The following is a 23,647-nucleotide window of genomic DNA, read 5'->3' as shown; positions in this document are numbered from 1 at the left end:
CTGCAGTAATCCAGGCCAAAGGAGCCCCAACTAAATATTGAGTGCTGTACATGTTCATACTTTTCATGTTCATACCTTTCAGTTGGCCAACATTTCTAAAAATCCTTTTTTTGCATTGGTCTTAATTGATATTCTAATTTTCCGAGATACTGAATTTGGGACTTTCATTAGTTGTCAGTTATAATCATCAAAATTAAAAGAAATAAACATTTGAAATACATCAGTCAGTGTGTAATGAATGAATCTAATATACAAGTTTCACTTTTTGAATGTAATTACTGAAATAAATCAACTTTGTCATGATATTCTAATTTTATGACCAGCACCTGTATTTCCCTCCATTAATTTACCTATGATACACGTTAAGCTTATTGGCCAGCCGTTGCTTGGATCTGCCTGTTCACCCTTTTAACACACTGTGATGATCTTTGGCACTTTACAGTCCTTTGGAATTTCCTCAGTGCACAGTGACTTCCTAATTAGGTGTGTCAAGCGTTTACATATAGTATGTGCTCACTCTCAGCAGCAGAAATGATTCACTCCATTGTGGACACTCTGAAAGATGAGTCATTCTAATAATCATCGTTAGATCTGCATATTCTTTTTAAGGACACAGCAAACTGGACCTACTGAATTCAAATGTTTAAATTTAATCCAGACCATCTTTCTGACAACTACATTGCCTGTTATTGACAGCAGTACATCTCTCTCTACAATTTCCATATCACTCAGTACCTCCTTAATAGTCCTTGTTACTGCTTGGAAGGCTATCTAGTTTCACAGTGAAGACGTCAGAAAAATGCAAGTTTAGAGCATTTACTATTTCGCTGTTAGTAAATTTTCACCTCCTCATTGACTGTTCTTTGACTACTAGTATAATGAAAGAATTTCTTCAGGTCACCTTTCACATATATGCAATATTCGTCTCAAACAACTTTTTAACTTCCCTAATACTGTATCCTTAATGGTCGCCTTCATGCTCTCATACAACCTATGACTTGTATTGGAGTTACTGTATCCGTCTTAGTTGCCTTATACAGCTGTTTTTATCTTTGCAACTTATATTTACATCTTTATAGACTAACTGCTGAGATTTTTAATATCTGATTAATTCTAAATCTCATACTTATCCTATATTATATGTAAAATGTTTTTAAACCTGTTCCACGGGTCCTTGACTGTCTCCACACTTAAAAGCTTATCCTAATTTATCCATTTTGGACCCTGCTACATCTGTTCAAAATTTGCCCAACATAAGTTAAACATAATGGTTTTCGTCTTTGCAGCTGCACTCTGCCTAAACATTGATTGAACACTGGTTCAATCACCTCTACACCCTTGATTCCATCCTGGTTATTATTATAGTTAAAGTCCCCCATGATTATAAATTCCTGTAAACCTGCCTTTTTAATATTATTAAAAAGATGACCATTTAAGTTGCTGTCTGTGTTAGGGGATCTACAACACACTCCTATAATAAAGCCTCTTTCCCTAATGCTTTCTCACAAATCCAGATATTGTCACTAAGATTGGGCTCATCATCAAACTAAAGAAGATATGTAATTAAATTCTGTTTTATGTAAATGGCTAGACCCCCTACTTTTCTGTTCTGTCTATCCTTCCTAATAATGTGTACCCATCTACAGTATGTTTTACTCATCCCTCCTTTTGTTATTTAGCTAGGATTCTGTTATTGTTTTAATATCATAATTATGCTCAGCTACAAACAACTCCAACTCAATAGTTTTATTTTTGATGCTTCTAGCATTAAGGCAAGCTTTTTTAATGTGTTATTTATTTTACTTTTACACTTAAACTTTAGGTTGGAATTTACATTACTATGCATACGTTTTTACACTATTGTTCATCCTTGTATGCACAGTTCTAAACCTGGCCTATCCTAAATTTCCTGCCCCACTCCACATCTTAATTTAAAGAAACCTACTTATACTCCTCTCCAAAACATTGGTGCCCCTCCGGTTTCAATATAATTGGCACTGGAATAGGTCCTATTTATTCCAAAAAGAAATTCCAATGCCCCATAATACTTTTATCCTACACCAAGATTTGAGCCTGATCTCCTCAGACTTACCTAGACTGGAATGCAGGGCATGTGGCACTTCAGAAAAGAGTATCCACTGTGTTATTTCCTTATTTACCTGTTTCTACTGTTGCTATAACCTGATCATCTATCCCTTACTAGATTCCTATTTACGTACCACTGAGCCCCTCTCTTAACTGTTTTAAAGTCACTTGCCTACCTGTGCTTAAAATAAATGCTTTCCTCTTAAGGAATGAACGCGTATGTCCTCACTTTTTACTAGCACTAACATTAAACTGTATTGTGTGTTATATGGTGCTCTATCCAATTATTTTTTATTTGTCTCAACCTCATCACAACAAGGAATCTCTGCTACTTTAAACAATTCAGCACTAGTTATTTACTTGAAGACTTGCCAGTTTGTGCAACAAACGAGACAGAAGGGTTTGTGCTTGTCATACAAGATCGAATTCTAAACACAAAAAATGGCAAGAAATTAATTCTTAAGGATGCTAATATTACAAACAATACATGCAGATAATGCCACAGGGAACAGGAAATAATCCAAACCATCATATCAGGTTGTAAACCACTGACACTGATAGATATTATGCACAGACAAGAATCAGATGACAAACATACATCAAAAACTGCCAACCAACCATTACCCAACCCGCTATATCCTAACTACAGGGTCACGGGGGTCTGCTGGAGCCAATTGTAGCCAATTTGTAGGCACATAAAGATCATATTACATATACACCCCACCACAGTATAGTACTAAAAAATCCACACTTAAACTGGGACAGGACTAATTCTCCACCATTGACAGACCAGACAAAACACTGGTTGACAAACAAAATAAAACTACATAAATATATTGATATCGCAACACCTTTTTAATACTATTCGTGTTTGGCGATTGTTGGCTGTCAATCTTAACGATTAACCTATTTGTTTTAGGATATTTTACAAATCGATAATTTCTTTTCTTTCAAGTGTTATTTCTTTTAACAAATCTGCAGCTGCCTTCCTCCGTCGCTCCTTAATCGAATCGCTCATGCTGTGGCGTTAAACAAATGATTAAATACACTGAAAACGTTATATCAATCAAACTAATTCCCATTTTCACAAAGATACGCTCTGAAGCAACATTTTCGCCCCGCCCCTCTACGGCGACGTGCATGCATGTACGTGAGCGCGTTCCGTCAGCTGCGAGAGTGTTCGGAGATCGGGGGGGGGAAAGAGTAAAATTGGTAGCATGTTTTCCTTCAAAGAGCAAAATCAATAATCAGCGTTTTTTGTAGAGGTGAGTGCAGCCTGTGTTTTTATTTATTTATTTATGTATTTATTTATTTGTTTTCATTTTTATCCTCCTTGGGCCTCTGATCCAACAGTTGTTTACGTGCATTTTGAGTTCGTAGTGGATGGTGGATAGAATTTAGTAATTTATATACATTAGATTGCCAGTAAAATATACTCGAACTTGCGTACAAGTTATATGAAGAATTTGTTGCTTCTACGCTGTACAAGCCAAGTAAGCAATAAAGATAAAAATAACTTTAGTTGTTTCAGGCAGTAATAGCTGCTAGTAAATGGGGTCTCGACGTATTGCGCATGTGCTTGTTTGTCTGGCGTACTGTTAACGGATGTAAATTCGCCGGGCAATAATAGGGAAAAAAATATTTTATTAACACGATGGATTAGGCACAGAGTCGCAGAAGCCTTTAAGGAATTGCTGTTGATCTTTTTAAAATGGAATTCATTTGTTGTTGTCATGGTACGAAAGATAAATGATAATTGTTTGTGTTGAAAACATTTTTCAACAGTACGCCTGCTTCTATGTTTTTTGTCTTACTAGCTGTGATACGAATGCTTTGAACACCGGAGCAATTACACAAATGCTTCGCACGTTTATGCATATAATACCTTTAATCCACACAGATACAAACAAATAATTGAAATTGTTCAGTGTTTTTGGAGAAGAATGCATTGAAAGTTTAGTCAAGCCTGCAGACTTCCAGTTTAATGTACAGTGAATTGGTAGTGAAGTTGGCACAGAATTTGAATATAGAAAGCAATTTGAAAGTGGTTGAATTAGTTTATTTTTTTTTATCCCTAACCAGATAATTTGTTTTATGTTTGTACTCATGCCCAAGAGCACTGCTTGTTTACACATATTGCTCAAAAACACCAAAAACTCTTCCAAAATGTAAGTAAAAATATACTATCTCTGCCTCAAACTAAATAAGAACAAAACGCAGTTTAAAAAGTATAGCAGATACATTGAGTGCTGTACAGAAATGAAACGCTGTGCGTGTAGTTCATTAGTTATTTCTGTTGTTTGTAGTTGCTTGCCAAGTACTAAAATATTGTATACTGTTGCGATAAATAGTATCCACCCCTTAGAAATTTTTACATTTTATTGTTATACAATATTGAATTTCAGTAAATTTAATTTGTGGGTCTGACGCTAATCAGCAAAAAATATACATTAATGCAAAATTAACTAAGCCGTACCTGAATTTTACGCTCTCTGTATATTTTCTTAAAAATAAGAAAGTGCTTATTTTGCCAGAATTCAAATATCGTATACAAACTTAAAAGAACAAAACATTCTGTTATTTAAATATTGTTAATGGAATGTGGTGTTTTTTTGTGATGGTGAATGACTTATAAGCTTTGTGAGGTTTCTAAACTCTTTTGACACTCTCCCTGATGGGACGACACACACTGAAGAACGTCCCAAAGCGCGATCCGTTACCGTGGCAACTGCAGGCTCACAGTGCTGCAGTCGCTTGCCACTGAACCAACTCCAAAAACATTGCAGTCACGCTATAAGCACCTGTCGTCGATTGGTGATGCAATGAACATTATACTTGGCCAGTAACCTGGTTACAACCCTTCCTGACAGCTGTGTCTGTCTGTAGGAGAGTGGTAGAGCCGTCTACAATAAATAACTGTGTTGTTCCTGTTTCAAGCTGGATTTTCTAAAGTATTGAGACTCAGCTTCATGTTTCGGGGTGCAAGACTCACATGATACCAGAAGTGGGGTCCATGCACAGATGGATCCCCAAGAAGTATAGCAACCCCCGGAGAGTTCCTGAGATGTGCTGCCGAAGATGACTCCCTGAGTGTTTCCTTTTCTGCTTTGAATGTATGGCAACATTGATGTGCTGGGATAGAGGAGCATAGGCAGCTATTTTGGCCCCGTTTTTTAACCAGAGAAGCCATCCAAGCTGTACAAAGTCTCCCTCCCGAAAGGCTTGATGATTGACTGCACAGTTGTGAACCCAGTGACTAAGGGGCACCAGTTTCGTCTGTGGCATATTGATCCGGATAGCCCTGTACAAGGACAAATCCAGGGCTTAGTGGACCTGATTCAAAGCTGGATCCACGGTAACCTTTTAGAGCGCCTGTGGAGAACGCAGCTGCTTTTGCTGTGATCAACTAACTGGGACATCCTGCTCAGGAGTGCCACCTCACACCTATGTAAACAATGGCTATTGGTTTGCCCTAGGTATGCGGCTCACAGGTTTCCTGCAAGATGTTAAAGGAGGACAATTTTAAGGTCTCTATTATGTTGGCCGGACAGGAATTCTCAGCACTGTTGGATTCTGGTAGCGACCTCTGCGTAGTCCGCCGTGACTTGTTCCAGCAGACCCCTTACAGGATCACAGACAAAGTGAATGTCCGCAGCATTCATGGGGATATTAAAACGTGAGACTACATTAGTCCCTCTGAAATTTAAAAGGAAGAATGTTAAGGTTTGGACTGCCATATCCGACACCTCACCCTGGCTACTCCACCTGCAGAGCACCTTCCCCCATAGTGGACAGAGAGGGGCTCGACACAGACAGTGTCAGTCAAGGAAACTGGTTTGAAATTGAACCGAAATTGTCCAGCAAGCTGGGTGACGAATCCTTAAGTGAAGACACGGGGCAGCAGGCAAACTTTTCCATGCTGTCACACATGTTAACAGCCTCCCCAGACCGGACACTCAATACGGACCTGGACAAAAATGGAATAACGGGAGGTGAGTGAGAGGCTGCATCAGACACGGTAGCGGGTGGGGTGGGGGGTGAGTGCAGTTCTGCATCAAACATGGAGGAAGCAGAGGCAGCCACCCATGCAGAGTTTGCTTGCCTACAATGAGCTGATAACAACTTGGATTTTGCATTTAGACAAGCCCACGTCGCAAATGATTCTTACTATCTGGAGAGAGACGACCCGAATTTTGAAACGCCACATTTTTTTTGCTTAAGGATGTTTTTCTATATTCGGTGATTTCTGATTGTTTAGTTTTTTTTTCTGTTTTACAAATTGCTCACAGTCACCTTGGCCTGGAAAAGATGAGAGAATGCATTTTGAAATGCTTTTATTGGATGAATATGGGCCAGGAGTTGGAGCAATTTTGTAAGGCCTGTCTCAACTGTTAAATATTTTCTGCTCCCAGACCTGCCAAGGCACCCCTTGTACCTATGCCTATTTTAGACGTCTCGTTTGAGAGGGTGGAATTAGGTATTGTTCATCCTCTTCTCAGGAGGAGAATGGGTTTTCAGTATATGCTTGTGTTAATTTATTACACCACAAGATACCCAGAAGTAGCTGTGTTATGGTGGGCGGATTACCGGACTATTGCAAAAGTGCTTTCGGATATATCCACACATATTGGTATCCCTCGCGAGATATTCAGTGATCAGGGGACACCCTTTATGTCTTGCATCAATAAGCAGTTACAGTGGAACCTCGGTTTACGACCATAATTTGTTCCAAAACTCTGGTCGTAAACCAATTTCGTCGTGAACTGAAGCAATTTCCACCATAGGATTGTATGTAAATGCAATTAAACTGTTCCAGACTGTACGAACTGTATGTAAATATATTTTTTTTTAGTTTTTAAGCACAAATATAGTTAATCATATCAAAGAATGCACAGTGTAATGGTAAACTAAATGTAAAAACATTGAATAACACTGAGAAAACCTTGAACAACAGAGAAAACTAACACTGCAATAGTTTGCGCTATAGTGCTAGGAACTGCTCGCTAAAAACACTTTTTTTTTTAATGAGTTTTAAGCACAGGGAAAAAAATGAACATTTGAAAAATCTGTAATTTAATAAACCACCAAGAAAAGTAACATTGCCACAATGCATGCTATGAACCTGCTGTAAACAGAACTGAAAACAAAAACAAGCCTTTTCTACCTTATGCGTCCAGCCCTCCCTCTCTCGCTCGCTTGCTCTCTCTTGTGTGTGTGTGTGTCTCTAATTTCGCGAGCCTGGAGCGCCTGTGTGTGCCTCTCTAGTGCATTCCTGTGTGTGTGCCTCTGTCTAGCGTGCGCCTGTGTGTGTGTGCCTCTCTCTAGTGCGCGCCTGTGTGTGTGTGCGCCTCTCTCTAGCACGTGCCTGTGTGTGTGTGTGTGCCTCTCTCTAGCGCGCCTGTGTGTGTGCCTCTGTGTAGCGCGCGCCTGTGTGTGTGTGTGTGTGTGTGCCTCTCTGTAGCGCGCGGCTGTATGTGTGTGCCTCTCTGTAGTGCGCGCCTGTGTGTGTGTCTCTCTCTCTCTCTCTCCCACACCTGTGTGTGTTTGTGTCACGCACTCTCTCTCTCTCTCTCTGCACAGGAAATGCACAGGGAGAGACTGAACATGTACAAACCGAAAGGGAAACTGGCTTGTTCGTATACCGAGTGTGTGACTGTGAACCGAGGCAAAAATTTGGTGAACTTTTTGGTCGTAAACCGATTTGTAAGTGTACCGAGACGTTTGTGAACCGAGGTTCTACTGTATGTGAAAGTTTCAGCATTAAGCAGTTACACTACACGGTTTATCATCCACAGACGAATGGCTTGACTGAACAGTTTAATAAAACCCTAACACAAATGATTCGGCGGGTGGCCCATGATGATGCAATCTCTTGGGATATGGTACTTTGCTTTTGCTGTCCAGGAGCCACCGGCATGCATCCATTGGGATGAATCCTTTCTAACTATTATTTGGCCGCCGGCTGCACGGGGTGTTGGACGTGTTTCGGGATGAACGGACAACGTGAGACGCCCAGGGGGGAGTGGTTTGTCCATCAAATTGTTTTGCTAAAAGAGCAGATTGCCAAATTGACATGTATTGTAGTGGAACATCAGTAGCATGAGCAGGAAGCACTAAAACGTAATTGTGACAAGACGAGTAAACTCTGAGTTTAAGAAGGGGGATCGCGTGCTGGTGTGTTTGATCCTTTGCGATCCACATAAATTTCTGGCCGAATGACAAGGGCCGGTAGTAATAGAAGAGTGTACGTCCCCAGTGAATTATAAAGTCAGAATTCCCTGGAAACAGAAACCTGTACAAATTTTGCATATTAATCTTTTAAAGGAGTGGCACCTCCGTCACAAAGTCTTGGTCATGGCCACAGTGGTCCCCCAGACTGTGGTTGCCATTGGGGATGATTTAACTGACGCCCAGAAAGTGGAATTGCTATCGTTGATCGGGGGGAATGAAAGTGATACCCAATTGAATCATCTGATGGACTTCCTTGTGTATTATTTGGCTGGATAAAAGTGAATGGCAAAGTCTAATTGTACTCGTCTGAAAGCTGGATGGTTTGGCTCAGTTCTGTATTGATTTTAGGTGTTTAAATACGATTTCCAAGTTTGATGCATACCCAATGCAGCATGTGGACAGACTGTTGGAAAAGCTTGGGCAGGCTTCGTATCTCCACCCTGGATCTCACGAAGGGTTATTGGCAGGTCTCGTTGGAGGAGTCTAGTTGCAAGAAAACTGCATTCGCCACTCTGGACGGGTTGTTTTAAATTATGGCACTTCCATTTGGTCTCCATGGTGCACGATTGAGCTTTCAGCAAATGATGGACCAGATCCTGTGTCCCCATTCCACATACATGGGTGCCTATCTTGATGATGTGGTCATTTTCAGTAAAGACTGGGAATTTCATATCGTCTGCCTTGGGGCTGTTAACAGTTTACAGCTGGCTGGGTTGATGGCCAACCCTAAAAAGTGCAAGCTGGTTATGTCGTAAAGCCACTATCTGGGATATTCCATGGGGAAGGGTTTACTCAAGCCTCTAATAGACAAGGTGGGGAAGGTGCTTGTATATTCCCGTCTTGAAATACAAGGGCAGGCTTGTGCCTTCCTTGGGCTCATGGCATATTACAGGCGGTTCATTCCCAATTTTGCATACCGGGCCGCGCCCCCAAACCCCCCCGACTTGCCAAAAGGCAGAAAGAATCGTAATGTCTTCTGGACCGACACCTGTGAGAGAGTTTTCTCGGATCTATAAGCCACTTTGTCTTTCCTGGTTTGGCACAATCCAAACTTTTTTCAAAGAATTTATTCTGTAAACAGATGCTACCACTTTCTGTTTGGGAGTTTTGAGGGGGAAGAACACCCCATCACGTTTCTCAGCAGAAAGCTGCTACCCAGTGAGCCTAATTATTCAACTATTAAAGGAGTGTTTGGCGATTAAATGGGCGGTAGAGGCTCTCCACTACTATCTCTGGGGATGATGGTTTACCCTGGAGACTGACCACACCCCACTACAATGGCTGTACAAACAGAAGGACACGAATGCCCGGCTCACTTGGTGGTCTGTTTTGCAGGTTTTTCCTTTTGATGTTCGCTACCATCCCGGGGCTGCACATAGCAATGCTGATGTTCTGTCCCATTTGGCCTAGCCTAGCTTGGATGGTGGTTTTGCCCACACCAGTGTGGACAAAGCTGAGTGGGTGGATGTGAGGTTTCTAACCTCTTTTGGGACACTGCCTAATGGGACGACAAACTGAAGAGCTTCCTGAACTACGATCACTGTGTCTGTGGAAGACTGTTTATCCATTTCCAAGGCAGCTGCAGGCTCACGGCACTGCAGTGACTCGCCGCCAAAGCATCTTCGAAAAGATTGCGGTATGCAAGCGCCTGACAATGGGTGATGCAAGGAACATTTGTATATGCAGGGGACAATATTATTTGGCCAATAACCTGGGGCCTCATGTTTGTGTGTGTGTGTGTGTATATATATATATATATATATATATATATATATATATATATATATATATAATATTCGTAAGAACATTTATATACGTTCAAATTGCAATGTGTAAAGCCACGCACATTTCCACAGTACCTCATACCCTGTGGTACGCAAGTTCTACGCTTGGTTTTGCAGACTTTGTGTATGTCGCAAATTATCTACGTTTTGTTTTCCACGTTACACCCCCTCCACTAAACAAAGAAATGGAGAGATTATTCAGACAGTTTTTTGAAATTTGCCAGCTTACTGTTACTTCACTTTCACAAATAATTGGAATTGTACATAATATCCGAAGACGACAGCAGAATGAAGCAGTTGCTTGTCCGATAGCCCTAGAGCTCGAAGAAAGTACCCCAGTGCGACGAAACCCACGGGTATGGGAGAGACAACAGAATAAGACCTTCTGGGAGGAGGTGGTGGAGAGACACTTCACAGAAAATCTCTGGCTGCAACATTTTAGAATGACACGGCCGATGTTTGAGATGTTGTGTGGATTCATCAGTCCTTATGTTGCACCCATCACAGGTTGCCACCGACCACCGGTTCCAACCCAAAAGCGGATTGCCATCGCCCTTTACAAGCTGGCAACCTGTGCCGAGCATAGAGTAGTTTGAGAAACTTTCGGGGTTAATAAAACTGCCGTCCATCGATGTGTATATGCTGTGTGCACCGCTATTAAAGAAAAATTAATGCGGCGTTATATCAGACTTCCGACTGTAGCCGAGGCCAATGAAATTGCATGCCGCAATTCCTTGGTGCATCTTGTGCCACAGATTTACGGTGCGCTGGATGGCACGCATGTGCCTATTCTTCCCCCGACGGAACGCTACCGCGATTACATTAATCGCAAAGGATGGCCATCTATTGTTCTCCATGCCCTTGTTGATGACAGGTGCATGATACGAGACATTTGCGTTGGCACTTCTGGAAGTGCCCACGATGCAGCTGTGTTTGCAGCATCGGATCTGTACAGGTGAGCCTACCTTTCAACATCCCTTCTCAGTGCGATAACAACTGAATTAGTACTGTAACCTGCTTCCCTTAAGGTTTTTAATTAAAACTAATTCATATATGCTAAAACATCTGCCATTTAATAATAAGAAAAAAATGTGTAATGAAACACATGGTTTATTAAATATTTTGACTGGCACAGTAAACTTGCGGTTTTTGTATTATTTAGACATCCTGAGAGACACCCCTAGGCTACAGTTGATGTGGAGGGAGTTCAGGTACCCCTTTTAGTAGCAGGAGACCCAGCCTATCCGCTACTGCATTGGCTCATCACGAGACATAACGAGTCTCTTAATCAGACCATGCAAACTGCTCCGCTATTCTCGTTTTGATTGCACGTGATGAAGATGTATCATGTGACACATTTATTTGCGTTAAAGCCCTTTTTTTTCTGACAAAGTGTTTCCAATGTAGTTTTTGCGACATCTGAAGTATCGATATGGAATTTATGCGCTAAAGTTAAACAGAAAAATATTATGTCGACATGTACAACATTTTATCCATAATTAGCATTTCCATCAGCTAAAATTTGAAGTGCTAAATATTTTTTCGCAAAAACTCCTTGGATGGAAACCTGGTTATTGAGACCACAGACTTGTAAATCTGATAAAACAGAACATCGGGTTAGCATTTTTGTATCATCATCGTAATTACTCATAGTTTTGAGAAATACTTGCATCCTTCTCCCTTGAAGGCTCAGTTGTCTCTGGAGCCTTTCAGTGCAAATTGTTACTGTACTGCCGAGGTCTATAAAGGCGTATGTTTCTACATACCTTTCACTTTTCTTGGATTTTACCTTAACAGGAACTACTTGCAGTGCACATTCTTCTCCGGCCCCTGTAAAAGTACAAGTTCCAGTTTCGGTTTCCGTTTCATTAGATGTTGCTACACTAGCCGTAGCTTTAAATACTGCTCCACTATCCCCTTTAATGTGCAGGATATCTGGGTGCTGTAAGGAACATGTCTGACATTTCATTCTCTCTTTACAATTCTTACTTGGATAACCCTGTTTGAGGCAGCGAAAACATAAACCTTTAGATTTTAAAAAGTCAATTCTTTCTTTATGTGGCAGTTCTTTGATTTTTCCACATTCGGCGAGGATATGCTGGCTACTGCAAAAGGTTTTTTAAATGCACATATATCGTTAAAATTCGTTAAGACAGAGATTTCTTGAGTCTCCTTTTCAGCAGCATCAGATATATTTGTAGTAAAAATGTTTCCCGATTTTTTGTCCGTACTTTTAGAGGAGATCTAATTTTGTCGATTTTTTTTTTTTTTTCTTTTCTCTATGTCGCCATAAACAGGATGCATACATTTCTTAGCCTGTTTATGTAAAAAGACAGTTAAATCGTGAATGTCGATCTATCTTTATACTTCATCTTCAATTTCATAAGCTGCGTCTCGCCACTTATCTCGTATAGAATATGGGAGCTTCAAGAGAATAGTACGGATAATTTCATTGCTATTGAATGCTGTTCGATTTCTTGTTTTGGTCATGGAATCCATACAGTTATCAAGAAAGGTTGCATAATCTCTCAAGGCTTCCCCATCATTTTGTTTTATTTGAGGCCACTTCAAAGCTTTGCTTACGTATGTATCTATTACGAATGCTTGGTTGCCATAGTAACTTTCAAGCTGTTTTCTAGCTTTTTCATATCCTTCATCTGGTGGCAATCGCGTACATCCTTCAATCATTTCTTGAGCTGGTCCTCTTGTATATTGAATCAAATAATCTAATTTATCTTGTGGGTCTACTAATATGCGACCTACAGCGTGATCAAATGTTCTGATAAATTTTGCATAAGTCAGTGGGTCACCTGAAAATAAAGGGACCTGTCTGTGTGGTACTTCGCCAGAGGTACTATAGGTGTTTGAGCAGGTGTTATTTTTTGATCAGTTAACGATCTAGCCATTTCGGCGAATGCTTTCTGAAATTCAGCTTGATTCTGTGCTAATATGTCTATTATATCAGTTTTAGAGTTCTGTGTTCCTGTTATTGCGCTAGTCGAAGGTTGTTCCGATCGTACCTGTTTCTTTACTATAAACTCAAGCTCATGAAGTTTTTGTAGGATTCCATCAAGTTCCGTCCACTCAAGTGTGACTGTCGAAGAGGATGCTGATGCTACTGCACCTTTCTGTTCTAAAGAATCACATTTAATATCAAGGGCGTGCTTTAACTGAGGAGAAGCCTTTCGTGCCTTTGACTTTGAGTGATCTTGTTTTGAAATTGCATTTCTTAGAATTGATTAACTAGCTGTTCATTTGCATCTTTCAGCCATGCTGTTTTAGCGGCAGCAAATCATTCCATTTCTTAGAGCTTTCCGCAAATGTCTTTTTCTGTTTCTTAATCGCTTCATTCTTATTTAAAGTAGCTAGTAGCTTTTCGTGTAACTCCTCTATCTCTCTGTGCGTCGCACAAAAATCATGAAATCTTTTTTGCTACAATTAAGCCTGGAATGTCTTTAAGACTTTCGATTTCAGTTATGAACACGGAAAGTTTATTTTTCCTCTGACTTGTATGATCTTTAAGTTCTCTAATTATATTTTCAGACTTCGTGATCTTTAAGATCTCTAATTATATTTTCAGACTTCGAGTCTGTGATCACTGCCAATCTCACTTGAGCTCTGTTTACACATTGCCATGACAACAGCTCGATCAAATGACAGAACGTTTCCTGACAGCAATTTCGTCACAATAGGGACGTTCCAACAAGGCAGATTACTTTCTTGAAACAAGGCTCCAATGACTCGGGCAAAAGCACATCCAATCATCCAAAATGTCTTTTTCCAAGACGTCCTTTTATAACATCACAGTCTCTCAAATCTTCTTAAGGTACGGCGACCTTGCTTTCATTCACGATCATGCAGATAGATAAGATCACAGTACCTCAGAATGATTCAGTTCTTTTTCTTAGTTGACGAGTTCTGGAGTAATGTCCTCTGTTCTGATGGTAGATTCCAGTCCAAGTTCAGGCCTTCGCAAGTTTTCTGACTAAAGTGTAGCTGCGTTTTCCCAAAATTACCGAAGTTCTGCAGCTTCAACTCAAAAAATGGGATTCAACAAAAGCCTGACTGCAGAAATTATTCCACAGACAAAATATCTTTGTTTTTAAAAGTTTAGTTAAATTTTAAAGAAACAGTTCACACAAAAAAAAGAAAATTAAAATAGCAAAAAAGGAAAAATGTTAAAAGTTAAATTCTAAACTTAATCTTGTTACATCTCAAATCGTTACTATTTACTTAACATTTCTGAACCATTTCAAGACGGTCAGAAAACTGTATGCTTATCCCATTTCAAAGCTTAAAATGGGTCTTTCAAGTCCTTCTTTTACTGGGACCTATTCTAAACAAACTGAGCTTATTATCACACTGTTACTCACTTATAGTAAGAAGGTTCTATCTCTTGCTAACCTATAGGGGGAAAAGACTATACCATAAGCTATGACTATGAAAGACATTTATATTCTATTCAAATTAAGCAAACATCAATAGGAGTTTAATTCAAAACTTTAACTTTCTAAGATTGGCTCTTGCAGACACTGTGTTGCTATGCTAGCAAGGATCTGGCACTCTGCTCACGGATTGTTCCTGCCCTGCACTGTATGCTTCACTGGGACTGGCGTGAAGAATAGAATAATTAAACATGTACTACGAAGATATTTCAGTATTCCTTAAAAGTTTTGAAGAATCAGAGTTATAAGCTTACAGATGGCTTAACGTCTATTACAGAGCTGATTGTGTGGCATCGGTTACTTGGAGAAAGAAAAGGAAGGATAGGATTTGGAGGTTAGTACGTTTGAAAGAGACAGTACTGCAGGGGCGGCCTTAGGCATGTGCAAACTGTGCACCTGCACAGGCCGCATAAATCCCAGGGGCCATACGCCAATATATATTGAATATAAAACAGAAAGAAAACAACGACACAGCTAAAAACATACCGGCAAATTTCGGCAAAAGTTAAACGCTTGTGTCATGAGCACGAGGCAGCTATGCAGTGTCCCAATGGACGTGGCCATCCCGTGCATAAGATACCATATTGACATTGGCGGTTAAGGGGCCACCGATTCTTTCTCTGCCCAGGGCCGCCCCTGAGTACTGCTGCAATAAATTATTTCATCAAAGGTTGCACATAATCACTGCACCACCATGTTCCCATGTTTAATAACGTGCATTAACACCTATCAACATGAAAATGATATCACGTATACATCTCAGTATTTTAGTTATTCAGAGAGCTGTAATATCATGAATGTAATGGATTCTGTGCCCTGTCGGAGGAAGAGAAAGCCAGTTTAAGAAGCACATAGTGATTCACACACACAGAGCACATAGAAGAACACATACAAAACAAAGCATTTAACATGCTACTTTAATTACAATGTAATTTGAGAATCTGGTTAAATGATTTTAAGATTGTTTGATGTTCTACTTTAATGACAAACTACGGGTTTAAAGTGGAAATTTTGAGATTGAAGTTGGCATTTTGTGCTTTTTTAAGACAGAGATTTCTTGAGTCTCCTTTTCAGCAGCATCAGATATATTTGTAGTAAAAATGTTTCCCGATTTTTTGTCCGTACTTTTAGAGGAGATCTAATTTTGTCGATTTTTTTTTTTTTTTCTTTTCTCTATGTCGCCATAAACAGGATGCATACATTTCTTAGCCTGTTTATGTAAAAAGACAGTTAAATCGTGAATGTCGATCTATCTTTATACTTCATCTTCAATTTCATAAGCTGCGTCTCGCCACTTATCTCGTATAGAATATGGGAGCTTCAAGAGAATAGTACGGATAATTTCATTGCTATTGAATGCTGTTCGATTTCTTGTTTTGGTCATGGAATCCATACAGTTATCAAGAAAGGTTGCATAATCTCTCAAGGCTTCCCCATCATTTTGTTTTATTTGAGGCCACTTCAAAGCTTTGCTTACGTATGTATCTATTACGAATGCTTGGTTGCCATAGTAACTTTCAAGCTGTTTTCTAGCTTTTTCATATCCTTCATCTGGTGGCAATCGCGTACATCCTTCAATCATTTCTTGAGCTGGTCCTCTTGTATATTGAATCAAATAATCTAATTTATCTTGTGGGTCTACTAATATGCGACCTACAGCGTGATCAAATGTTCTGATAAATTTTGCATAAGTCAGTGGGTCACCTGAAAATAAAGGGACCTGTCTGTGTGGTACTTCGCCAGAGGTACTATAGGTGTTTGAGCAGGTGTTATTTTTTGATCAGTTAACGATCTAGCCATTTCGGCGAATGCTTTCTGAAATTCAGCTTGATTCTGTGCTAATATGTCTATTATATCAGTTTTAGAGTTCTGTGTTCCTGTTATTGCGCTAGTCGAAGGTTGTTCCGATCGTACCTGTTTCTTTACTATAAACTCAAGCTCATGAAGTTTTTGTAGGATTCCATCAAGTTCCGTCCACTCAAGTGTGACTGTCGAAGAGGATGCTGATGCTACTGCACCTTTCTGTTCTAAAGAATCACATTTAATATCAAGGGCGTGCTTTAACTGAGGAGAAGCCTTTCGTGCCTTTGACTTTGAGTGATCTTGTTTTTGAAATTGCATTTCTTAGAATTGATTAACTAGCTGTTCATTTGCATCTTTCAGCCATGCTGTTTTAGCGGCAGCAAATCATTCCATTTCTTAGAGCTTTCCGCAAATGTCTTTTTCTGTTTCTTAATCGCTTCATTCTTATTTAAAGTAGCTAGTAGCTTTTCGTGTAACTCCTCTATCTCTCTGTGCGTCGCACAAAAATCATGAAATCTTTTTTGCTACAATTAAGCCTGGAATGTCTTTAAGACTTTCGATTTCAGTTATGAACACGGAAAGTTTATTTTTCCTCTGACTTGTATGATCTTTAAGTTCTCTAATTATATTTTCAGACTTCGTGATCTTTAAGATCTCTAATTATATTTTCAGACTTCGAGTCTGTGATCACTGCCAATCTCACTTGAGCTCTGTTTACACATTGCCATGACAACAGCTCGATCAAATGACAGAACGTTTCCTGACAGCAATTTCGTCACAATAGGGACGTTCCAACAAGGCAGATTACTTTCTTGAAACAAGGCTCCAATGACTCGGGCAAAAGCACATCCAATCATCCAAAATGTCTTTTTCCAAGACGTCCTTTTATAACATCACAGTCTCTCAAATCTTCTTAAGGTACGGCGACCTTGCTTTCATTCACGATCATGCAGATAGATAAGATCACAGTACCTCAGAATGATTCAGTTCTTTTTCTTAGTTGACGAGTTCTGGAGTAATGTCCTCTGTTCTGATGGTAGATTCCAGTCCAAGTTCAGGCCTTCGCAAGTTTTCTGACTAAAGTGTAGCTGCGTTTTCCCAAAATTACCGAAGTTCTGCAGCTTCAACTCAAAAAATGGGATTCAACAAAAGCCTGACGCGCAGAAATTATTCCACAGACAAAATATCTTTGTTTTTAAAAGTTTAGTTAAATTTTAAAGAAACAGTTCACACAAAAAAAAGAAAATTAAAATAGCAAAAAAGGAAAAATGTTAAAAGTTAAATTCTAAACTTAATCTTGTTACATCTCAAATCGTTACTATTTACTTAACATTTCTGAACCATTTCAAGACGGTCAGAAAACTGTATGCTTATCCCATTTCAAAGCTTAAAATGGGTCTTTCAAGTCCTTCTTTTACTGGGACCTATTCTAAACAAACTGAGCTTATTATCACACTGTTACTCACTTATAGTAAGAAGGTTCTATCTCTTGCTAACCTATAGGGGGAAAAGACTATACCATAAGCTATGACTATGAAAGACATTTATATTCTATTCAAATTAAGCAAACATCAATAGGAGTTTAATTCAAAACTTTAACTTTCTAAGATTGGCTCTTGCAGACACTGTGTTGCTATGCTAGCAAGGATCTGGCACTCTGCTCACGGATTGTTCCTGCCCTGCACTGTATGCTTCACTGGGACTGGCGTGAAGAATAGAATAATTAAACATGTACTACGAAGATATTTCAGTATTCCTTAAAAGTTTTGAAGAATCAGAGTTATAAGCTTACAGATGGCTTAACGTCTATTACAGAGCTGATTGTGTGGCGATCGGTTACTTGGAGAAAGAAAAGGAAGGATAGGATTTGGAGGTTAGTACGTTTGAAAGAGACAGTACTGCAGGGGCGGCCTTAGGCATGTGCAAACTGTGCACCTGCACAGGGCCCAAATCCAGGGCCACGCCAATATATATTGAATATAAAACAGAAAGAGAAAACAACGACACAGCTAAAAACATACCGGCAAATTTCGGCAAAAGTTAAACGCTTGTGTCATGAGCACGAGGCAGCTATGCAGTGTCCCAATGGACGTGGCCATCCGCCGTGCATAAGATACCATATTGACATTGGCGGGCGAAGGGGCCACCGATTCTTTCTCTGCCCAGGGCCGCCCCTGAGTACTGCTGCAATAAATTATTTCATCAAAGGTTGCACATAATCACTGCACCACCATGTTCCCATGTTTAATAACGTGCATTAACACCTATCAACATGAAAATGATATCACGTATACATCTCAGTATTTTAGTTATTCAGAGAGCTGTAATATCATGAATGTAATGGATTCTGTGCCCTGTCGGAGGAAGAGAAAGCCAGTTTAAGAAGCACATAGTGATTCACACACACAGAGCACATAGAAGAACACATACAAAACAAAGCATTTAACATGCTACTTTAATTACAATGTAATTTGAGAATCTGGTTAAATGATTTTAAGATTGTTTGATGTTCTACTTTAATGACAAACTACGGGTTTAAAGTGGAAATTTTGAGATTGAAGTTGGCATTTTGTGCTTTTTTTTCCCCACTGTGTGCCTTTTTTTTCCCCTCTGTACCCTGATAAGCTTTCATATGACACTCAGATGGTGGGCTATGACTCGCCTTTTCATGGTGACTTTGATATCTGACAACTTCTTTTTTATTTTGGGCACTGTGCGACTGTGAATTTGAGCTTTCGAGTTTCTTTGACACGCTATGTCAGTCAATCAGCTTCCTTTTGTTGTTTATACCACAGTTTAAACCAACAAATAGTAAGTTTTTTTCTTGTCTCCACTTGGTATTCGATGAAATTCTTCCATTTTCCCTCTTGCTTTTCTCATTATCTTTTCGCAGAACACTGAGCTTAAGGGCTATTTATATTGATTTGCATATTCAAAGAGGCATAATTCTGGGAGGAGTTGGGGCAGGACAGCAGGCGCGTGCACGAGCGTTACTTTTCACGCTGATCGGGATTTGTGTAGCGGAAGAACGTGGAAGTTTGCATACACACAGATTCTTGCGTCTGGATTTTTCTGTGCGTACGCACATTCCCGCTTTTGTATTTACGCCATGTTTAACGCCGTACGTAGAACTCGCACTATAACATGAGGCCCCTGGTCACGATTCAGTCTTACAGCTGTCTTTGTGTATAGGAAAGTGGTAGATCCCACTACAATAAATAACAGTGCTGTTCCTGCTTCAAGCTGAATAAAACTGGTTTTACTAAAGTACTGAGACTCAGCCTCGTGTTTTGGGGTGTAAGACAGTGACTCGCGCATCACAGCTGATTTAGACATTCTAGAACTCTTGGATTTGTGTGCTGAATTAGAGCCTAAATTACAGAGACCATCACATAATTTCTCTTTCATTACAGGTTTTTACAGCTGGGTTTAGAAAAAGGATAGATGGACAGGCGAATGAATGTCAGAATATGCAGTGACTTCATTGTCCTGCAGCATGGTGTCGCTAGAATTCCAACCTTCTAAAAAGCATTCATAAAACTTAACAGTCAAAACATTCCCTAACGTTAAGCAAATTTTTCACAATAAGCTTATTTTTTATAAACTTCAACTTTTGAGTAAGAAATGGCTTACATACATTTTCAAGCATAAGATTTTGTACATGAGACCACAGATTTCAATCATCTTTGGAATTTGTGGAAGGACTTGAACAAGGCTGTTCAATCATGATTTTTGTGCATCCTGACAGAGGACTAGTATTTTTGCAAAGATGAATGGAGAAAAGTTGTAGTATCCAGATGTGCAAAGCTCATAGAGAAACCTGTCCAAACAGAATGAAGACTATAATGGCTGCCAAAGGTGTGTCTCAAGTATTGACTTGTAGGTGATAAATAATTATGTGATTAGTAGTTTTATAAATTTGTATTTAATATAGACCAATTGGAGATGATCTGTTTCCCCTTTGACATTAAAGTGTCTTTTTTTTTTTTTTTTACTGTTGACCTTTGTCACAAAAGCTAGATTAAATTCAGTGTGATTCAATGTTGTAATAATAAATCAGGAAAAAAGGGGTGAATGCCTTTTATAGGCACTGGATTGCTTGATAATAGCCTAGTTGCTCAATAGTATTTTAGTTATGTTTAGTTATGTCTAAATTATTACCTTTTTTTTTCTTTTTTACTGTAAATAGATTTTTTCAGGCTATATATTAGATTTTTTTAATTACTAGGTATGTGCTAGGATTAAAATCCATATTAAAAAAAGTCATGCATCTGTTTTCTGCATGTAGCATAGTTGCATTCTAAAACATTCTTACAATTGGTATGTAATGTACAGTAGATCAGTTTTCTCATAAGGAAAAATATTTTTTCCAATCTTAGCATGAAAGTGCATTTACACCTAAATTACAGGTTAATGGAATGTGATTTCCTAAATGATTCCCAGGGATTAAAATGTAAAACTTAATTGTCTAATGTTTTGAAAACTACTAAAATCCTGGGCCTAATGAGATTTTAAAATTGTTGAAAGGGATCAAAGGTGGTGTTTATAAATCTTTACTAAACATATTATAGCAGTCATTTTAGATATAAGTAGTATCTGATGACTGTTAAGTTACCAGTATGGCTTCAGTCTTCAATAGGTGCTGTACTTTACCCTAGGTAGAGAATATAAGACCAGGCTAGAGCATGTATGACTGCTGTTAATGCTGGTTTGTACACTGGTTGCTATGAATAGTTGCCATTGTGAACTCCCTTATTCATGTACTGTGCATCAAGCACATACTTCAGAAGCACTACAGTTCTGCTGGTCGTGATGTTCCATCCTGTGACATTCAGTTTCTATTTGCAGAAACGTACCATGAAATAAAGGGTGTGCTAAAGCAAAATTATGATGAGAAAGAATATATGTTTATAAAACTAGTCAAGTTTTACAAGTTTCTGCATGAAGAATCGTATAGATTAGGTCAGATATATTGTGAAACATGTCTGGAATGTAGGAGCAACATTTCCCTACTGTCACCTTGCAAGGTGCCTCCCTTGGCTGCCAAAACCATATCCAAGGATATATGATTTTGAAAAATAACAGGTCTTATTAGCAAGAGCCTCAGGCAAGAAGTTCTTAAAGGGTCTCAGAAGTGAGATTCGTCACTAGTTGTAGTGCATTGGCCAATTCATTTATGTGTGCTCTAGCTGTAGGCCCACATGAAATTATTTACTCTATACAATTCTAGGTAGCTCACTCCATGATAATCAAGGCTTGAACTGAGAAAACTTTTTGCCCGTTCTGCAGCAGTGGGATGGTATAGCTTGCTCATTACTGCTGGGCTTATCAACACATTTACAAGACTAAAGACGCTGACGGAGAGGTATGAAGGGATTAAGGTGGGCCGGATTTACAGGTTTTTTGTAGGCTCTGGTAATTTTAGTGTTAAAGAAGAGACCAAATTGTCAAAAAATGCATGCTCTGCATTCTCAACTCCCACTTCTCAGTACAAAACACTGTTTATGCATAAATGCTAATTTCTGTCTTACATGATTATATGTTTAATATAACAATTTAAGTCATTTGCAGGAGTGATATATGTATATTAACAAACACGCACACTAAATATATTGGAATATATATATCCTAATATAACTTATGATATATAGTGACAATAAGGGGGTGCCACTGAGCCCCAAATCCAAGACACAGTTATACAGCACATGTTATATGAATAAAATGAAGGAATTTTATTTCACAAGGCACTGCTCTTCGCCAGTAATCAGCCACAATAACAATACAATCACAATAATTAACAATTCTTACTCCTTTATCTCTACTGGCTGTTGCCCAGTGCCTCAAATGAACTGAGGAAGCAGACTCCTTTTAAGCCAGACCTGGGAATGCTCCTGGTGTCACGCTGTGTCCTCTCTAAAGCACTTCCAGGCTATAGAAAAAGTAGGGAGGTCTTTTCCCAACAGTGCTCGATCCCCAAGGACCCTGACAGGGCTGCACTTCCAGACTTCAAGTCCCAAGCACCTCTGTGGGTGTCCTGATTAGGTTATATAAGGACCACTGCCGCTAGGGCTGTGCGATATGACCAAAATCTTATATCCCGATATTTCATTTCATATCCCGATATCACGATATAGTACATTTTCTTTGTATTCAGTGAATAGTTTATATAATCACCACTCCTTTTTTTTTCATTTAAATTAAAAAAATCAAAAATGAGAAGTACTCAACTTATAATTATTTCTGTTCTTCTATTTAGAACATTTGAGCAAATGTTTGACTTAGAATGTAAACATAAAATGTTAATGTATCAAATATAAAAGACTTTTCAAAAACAAATTACTAAAGGCCCAATAAACATGGGCGATATGGCCTAAAATCAATATCACGATAAATTGAGCAGTTAACCTCGATAACGATAAATGGACGATAACCACCCCAAGTGCCAAAAAAACAAACTTTTTTTTTTTTCATTTGATGGGGCTGTGGCAGGCAGCATAGTTCCTCCAGTTATTTTGATAATATTATTCCCCCTAGACCTATTCATTGCAATTATATTATTACCACTTTAAAGGACTGTAAAATGTCACTGAAAATAAATGAAGACAATAGTAGTAAGTACTTTTAGTGGTTAAGATTTATTAACTGAACAAAATAAAAAGTGTAGGATACAATATGTAACCATGCTCTCTAAAAAATGTGTATCCCTTGTAAACAAAATAGTTTAATAATAAATATGTTTCACATTGGCTATTCACAAAGTAAACAATGATTGTGCAAATGTAATGCCATCATGGACAAAGGTCTATCTCTGCTAAGGCCTTGAGGTAGCATATCTATCCAAATCTTCACACCCAACATCACCCCAATTCATGGTCTAATTCTCAAATAAAGCAAGCAAAATAAAGTAAGAATTAAATAAGACCTCTCAGACCATATTTACAAAATTAAAAAGGGTTGGCACAGTAATAAAACATTTTAAAAATCATGTATTTTGCTACATTTCACAGCACAACATGATCAACACTGGCTCACAATAAGTCTTCTGTAAAAACTTTCTGGATACACTGCTGCTCAGCAGTCTTAAGTATTTTTATGCCTATATAAACATTATTCAAACATTAATACTTTCAATTTTGAATATGACACACAGAATTAAAGTCACTTTAAAACACACCAGATGTCACCACCCAAATATATTAAGATGTACACACTTACCGACTGCCAGGTGCAGCCTGTGCCCAAAACATTGCACCCGTGTCCATTTATTGAGCTTGACAGCTTTCACAATATTTGGGCCGT

General features: G+C 38.9%; 1 protein-coding gene across 1 annotated transcript in view; it reads left to right on the top strand.

Moving 5' to 3' along the window:
- Positions 1-3,236: 3,236 nt before the first annotated feature.
- Positions 3,237-23,647, top strand: part of akt1s1 (AKT1 substrate 1 (proline-rich)) — an 86,023-nt gene continuing 65,612 nt past the window's right edge. Inside the window, exon 1 of the mRNA XM_039774737.1 lies at positions 3,237-3,350. The gene's annotated coding sequence lies outside the window, so the exon portion shown is untranslated. The remainder of the gene's footprint in view (positions 3,351-23,647) is intronic.

This window comes from Polypterus senegalus, chromosome 13 (assembly GCF_016835505.1).
Source record: "Polypterus senegalus isolate Bchr_013 chromosome 13, ASM1683550v1, whole genome shotgun sequence".
Taxonomy (NCBI): domain Eukaryota; kingdom Metazoa; phylum Chordata; class Cladistia; order Polypteriformes; family Polypteridae; genus Polypterus; species Polypterus senegalus.
This window is presented reverse-complemented; position numbering and strand designations above follow the sequence as displayed.